Raw genomic sequence first — 6,362 nt, 5'->3', positions numbered from 1 at the left:
AGATTACATGGTTCAAGCTGACAATTTACTGTATGTGTCCCTGGCACAGAGGAGGGGTAACAAACATATTGTCAGACGCAGAAAATATGCAGCCCCGGAAAAAGGGAACGTGCAAATCTGACGGCCTGTGACACTTTCAAAGCTGCACATTTTTCCACCAAACTGTGATTTCAGAGAGGTGGGTTTTTTTTTTTCCTCCTCTTTTTCCTTCAGAACGAAGAGTTAATCTCGTCCAAGTTCAGAGCCAGAAGTCTGTCCTATTAAATCCCAGCGAAGACCGACATTCTTTCCAACTTCTTTACTCCCAGTGTCACTGAGTTTTCCACTGATCCTCAAGCGAACTAGCTGTCACGCGACATGGAGCCGTTCATCCCCGCTCTGGGGGTTTCGGGGATTCCGAGCTGGGGACAGGTCTCTTGGTGTGGTTGGCGACCTCCCTTTGGTGGTGGAAGCTGCGTGGAGAACTCAAGGATAGGAGATCTGAAAGGCTGGGAGGGACTTGGGGGTTATCCTGGTTTATGCAGAATAGGCAGGGCACAGTTTTGGTCCCCTGCAAAAGCGTGAGCCTACTGGTGGAAAATCTCCCAGGCTTCAGGAATCACACTTGATTCTTACACCCTCAAAGCGGCAAACCATCGTGGAGAAGGAAAGCGACAAGGGAGCTGTGAAGGAGGCAGTGCTCCCACGGGTGGGAGAGAAGATGCAACCATTCGGGGATGGGTGTAGGGAAACTGGGTGAATCCCGCCCTTTCCCTCGTGTCCTCTATGATGAGCAGAAGGAGGGAAATGTAGGAGATGATTCTTTATGGTCTGAGCTTCCAGGCTCCTTTCTCTTTTCAAAAGGGCTTGTAGCAATGTCATTCTGTCTCTCGGGGCTCGGGAAGGCTCCACTGTTTTTCTGTTTTTTTCGGGGTATGCCCCAGGGTTAACCCAGGGTAGGTGGAGAGCAGAGGCCACTCAGAAACGTCGTAGAGCAGACACAGCTGTCTTACCTCAAAGGAAACTGGTTGATCCCAAGAAACCAACCGGGAGGCAAAACCAGGGGGGAACCACGTCTTCCGCACATGCACCCCTCCAGGGGTTTTGCCCATGCTAAGAATGTGCAAACAAAGGCAGTGACCCCAGAGGTCATTTGGTGACTGCTTAGCTCACCTCATGAGCCTCTGAGGAATACCTACTGTGTACCAAGTTCTGAGGCAGCCACTGGGCAGAGGAGAAGGGCCAAGGCCAGGCCCTGCCCTCCAGAAGCTTGCAGTTTGGTGAAGAGACTCGCATAGCACTGGGGGGTCCCGCCTGCTCTGTGTCTTGGTGAGGCCACGGGCTCCTTGTCTGCCTGCCTGAACTTCGTGCCTCAGCCTGTCACCGGCCAGCCTGTGGTTAGCAAACCTCCAACCATTCCTGTTACCTGACTGCCTCTGGGGCAGCTCCTGGTCCCCAGGCTTCCCTAGGGTCCCAGCAAGAAGAGGACAAAGTCTCTGTCCCACAGCTCAGATGTCCCCAGGGACCACCTTCCTCCCTCCCTTGATGGCTGAGATCCAGAGAGCCGGGCCTGAGTGAGCTCCCCGGGGATGTGGGCAACACGGGAGGCCAGACAGCTGAAGATCTTCGGTTTAAGGATTATAAATCCTAATAGTGAGCATCTCTTCTGTTTGAAGAGGGCTTTCGTTCTTTATGCTGCAGATAGACGGGGTTTTGGGTAACAAACCAGCATCAGCACCTACTGGTGGCTGGTGCCCAGATACAGCAGCAGCCTAAGTGGGTGAAGATCCTGCATCCGTGGCCCCTGCCTCCCAGGGAAGGGAGCAGACAGTGAATGCATAGAAGGGGAAACTGTTATGGAGCAAAGAAATCAGGAAAGGGAGGGAGGGATGTCATGAGCCTGGGTGGGGGCGGTTGTATCAATAGAGTGACCCAAGTAGGCCCCACGGGGAGGGTGGCGATTGGAAGAATTTGGAGGCAAGGAAGGAGACATTCAGATATCTGGGAAGCGTGCTTTGAGGAAGGACGAGGGCCCACTGGGATGGGCAAGGGGCCAGGAGTGGCTGGAGGGGGAGGGGGAGTGCAACAGCACAGGACAGAGGAGCCCCAAGGCCAGGTCAGAGGGCCCGTGCTCTGATCAAGGTGGGATCTTGGAGGGCTCTGAGCAGAGGAGGGCCATGGCCTGACTCCCATGGCAAGGGCTCACTCAGCAGCCAGGGGATGCCCTGCCAAGTGGGAAGTCAGGGGAGAGTCCAGGAAGCTGTGCAGAGGCCAAGGCAAAGGTCCAGGTGGGAAGCAGGGGTCTTGATCAAGACACAGGCCCAGGAGTGAGGACTGTATGTTGTGAGCAGACAACCTAATACAGAACATGCTGGTGTGAGGGGTGAAAAACAAAAAGAAATCAAGGATAACTTCAAGAGTCGCTGGCCTGAGTACCTGGGAGCATGGAGTTGGCATTATCCGAGATGAAGAGAAGGTCTGGTGCAGAGGTGATCAGAGTGAAATCTGGGATACTCGTGAAATACCCAAATGAGGATGTCAGGTGGGCAGTTGCGTGTTCCATTAGGAGTTGAGAAGGGAGGTGCTGGCTGGAGACGGAAGGCTGGGACCACCAACAGAGAGATGGTACAGCACAGCTCTCAGGGGCAGTAGGCGTGGCTGGAAGGAGCTTGGGGGAGTGGGCGTGGCCAAGTAAGCCTAAGCGTGGGCATAGCTAGAATGCTCTTGTGGGTGGGCGTGGCTAGAACGAGCTGGGGGGAGATGGGCGTGGTTAGAAGAATCCTGAGGCTGAGCTCCCAGGCCCAGGACCTTAGACCCAGTTTTCCCTCCAAAGCCTGGAGAAGTCCCTGGTTGGTGGCTGCACTGGCTTGTCTGCTTGGCCTTTTACCGGCTCCCATGGCCTAAGTATGCCTACTTTGTCCTGTCTATAGGGCTTTTTCCTGCTGGGAGCATCACTGATGGCCTAGCAACCAGGTACTACCCAGGGCCAGGGTGGGCAGGAAACTGCACATGGACTCACACGGACCCGTGCGCTGCCAACCAGGCAGACACCAGCATGCTGAGTGTAGCCCCCAGGGCCCACCTGGATTCCAGGTCCAAGGCCATGTGGCTAACAGTGCAACATTTGCCATTTTGTACAAAACTGGTTCCTGTTCCCCTGATAAGCTGGGCTGATAAGTGGCGGGTGAGATCAGCTTCCCACCGAACCCCCTGTACCCACTGATGGGTTTCCCAGGATGCTCCCCATGGAAGAACTGAACGAGCTCTCTCCCCTGCACCAAACCCTGGGACAGAAGTTCCAGAAGGGGTTCTCCACTCCCCGTCTCCTCCTTCCTTCTCTCCTGGCATCTCCCCACTGGGTAGCTTGGACTGCCCAGCTGGTGCCAGCCTCAGGTTTTTTCCTGGCCTGCAGTCACATTTCAAAACCCAGCTACCTTGAGATTCTTTGAGATTCTTAAATTCTCATGTTGTTCTAGAGGAAGCTTTCAGTGTCTTCAATCCACAGCGAAAATTACTGACTTGCAATCCATATATCTGGTGTTTGGTTTTTGTTTTATTTTGTTTTGTTTTGTTTTGTTTTGTTAGAGCCTGTGACTGGAAAGATGTAGGTCTGGAAGCTTTTCTCTAGGGAGGCCATGTTCCCATTAAGGGTTTGAAAGCCCTGCCCTGTGATTTACCGGCCATGCGACCCTGGGTGCTAGCCTCTCCGTGCTTTACTTGCCTCATCTTTAAAATGGGAACGATAACTGTCCCTGGCTAATGGAGTTAAGTGAGTTAATAAATGTCAAGTTCCTAGAATAGCTCCTCACACAGAACAGGCCCTCACTAACCCCCCGTGGCTATTAATATTCCTGGCAGGAGAGTGATGAATGGGCAGAGCCCTCCTGCGGGAGCCAGGTTGGAACCAGAGTCAGAAAATAGAAAGTTTTACATTATTTAAGCCCAGCCATTTGCTTTGCAGAGAAGCCTGTGTCACATTAAACTGCAGCATTAAGGGGTCAGCTGGAGACCTAGTTGGAATTAACTCAGGCAGCACTCTCTTACCTTTCAGTTTAAACAGAGCTTCGCAAGGTGTACTTGGGAGCAGCGTGAATTAAGGTAATCTCATGCTGTGCATGCAGTCCAGGTCTCAGAATCCAAAGATTGTAAGGCAGCTGGACAGACAGGAAATGGGGCATTTTGTGGCATTTTGTTTTCATCTGCAGACAGTAGATATCTTCAGGCGTCTGTCCCTTCCGGGGACAAACGGCATAGCTGGGAGAGAGAAGCAGTCCATGACTTGGGATCTGGGTTCCAAAGACACTGGAGAGCAGACGAGCGAAGGCTTCAGTAAAGGGAACACATGACAGTCACTGCTGTTTTGAGAAGCAGCTGAGCTTGGGTACTGCCCAGCCCTCCCCTGGCTGCTGGATGGAGGGGGTTTGGGGGGACAGGGGTGCATGCCGAGCCTGTGACCTCATGGTCACACCTCCCCTGGCCCCAGGGACCTGCTTCCTCCCATAGTCAGGAAGCCTACTTCCCTGGAGGGAATTCTGAATTTTCCTGGGCATCCATAACTACAGCTCCCTTTGACTGCTCTCATTTTTGTCATGTCTGTTCCCTACTGTGTAGAATTCAGGAGCTGAGCAATGCTGGAGGCCCAGGGGCTCCCTCTTTTTTAAGCCTCCATTGATGCAGGAATGCTGGGGAGAGCGTTAGTGGGAGGTTCTAATTCACATTTTTTTCTAATAAACGTTAAAACAAAAACATCACTATTAAAATAAAAAATTGTTTGTGTACCCCGTAGGCTCACTCAACTTGCTTCCAATGAAACACCATATTTAGGGACGTGCCAGACTAGGAGGGTTTTTTTGTTTTGTTTTGTTTTATTTTAACATATAATGTATTATTTGTTGTAGGGGTACAGATCTGTACATCAGTCTTACACAATCAGTCTTACACAATTCACAGCGCTCACCATAGCACATACCCTCCCCAATGTCCATACCCCACCCCCATGTCCCACCCCCCTCCCCTCTAGCAACCCTTGGTTTGTTTCCTGAGATTAAGAGTCTCTTATGGGGGCGCCTGGGTGGCTCAGTGGGTTAAGCCGCTGCCTTCGGCTCAGGTCATGATCTCGGGGTCCTGGGATCGAGTCCCGCATCGGGCTCTCTGCTCGGCGGGGAGCCTGCTTCCCTCTCTCTCTCTGCCTGTCTCTCTGTCTACTTGTGATCTCTGTCTGTCAAATAAATAAATAAAATCTTTAAAAAAAAGAGTCTCTTATGGTCTCTCCCTTTCTGGTTTTGTCTTGTTTCCTTTTTCCTTCCCTTCCGCTATGATCTTCTGTCTTTTTTCTCAAATTCCACATATCATGGAGATCATATGATAATTGTCTTTCTCTGACTTATTTTGCTCAGCATCATACCCTCTAGTTCCATCCATGTCGTTGCAAATGGCAAGATTTTGTTTTTTTGATGGCTGCATAGTATTCTGTTGTATATATATACCACATCTTCTTTATCCATTCATGTTGATGGACATCTAGGCTCTCCATAGCTACAAATATGGAACATTTTATGAATCTTCGTGTCGTCCTTGCACAGGAGCCATACTAATCTTCTCTGTATTATTCCATTTTAATATATGTGCTGCCAAAACGACTACTGGGAGGGTCTTTAGAACCATCAAACTTCCCTGTTTGAGAAATGAATAAGCTGAGGCCCAGGGCAGCAGAAGGGTACTCTTGCAAAACAGGGCCCCACCAATATTGGCCCGAATGGAATCTTAGTGACCTGCTGATTTCCCACTGCACTGGCCCGGACCCACCTGAAATTTGTACTTTCTCTCCAGATTCCCAACTCTCATACCCAGAGTCCTCTCTCCCATTCTCCCCAGTCTCCTGAAAGCTGTGCATATCTACTGGCTTGGGTACCTCCTCCTTCATGCCCTCCTGACCATCTTCCTGTGATCCCTTTCTGTCCTGCCCCACCCACATTTACAGATGGCTCTCCCAGACCACCCTGGAGACCCAAAGGAGGAATGAAACCCAGCCCCAGCCTTGCAGGAGCAGCCCTTGGCCACTAGGGTGGCCCTCTGACCTCAGCCTCTCACGTCACCCTCCCAGGGCTGGCCCAGAGTCTTAGGCAGGAAGAATTGGAATTCCAGATGCGAAAGGTCTTGGTGTCTTCTTGTGTTGAGAACCAGACCGCAAGGGCAGATGTCCTCCAGCTTTAGGGATTTTGTTAGAATCTCTGAAGCTGGGGCACTTTCAGCTGGTCCCAGAAATTGGGATCCATGGAATTCTAAGTGTTCTTTGAGATGTTCAATAAAAAGTAGGCTCTGTCTGTGCTCAAGGAAATTTAAGAAACACTGCAGACAATTTTAAACCTGTCTATCATCCATCC

This window comes from Enhydra lutris, unplaced genomic scaffold (genome assembly GCF_002288905.1).
Source record: "Enhydra lutris kenyoni isolate GAN:26980312 unplaced genomic scaffold, ASM228890v2 scaffoldscaffold42, whole genome shotgun sequence".
NCBI lineage: Eukaryota > Metazoa > Chordata > Mammalia > Carnivora > Mustelidae > Enhydra > Enhydra lutris.
Note: the sequence above shows the minus strand (reverse complement) of the source record.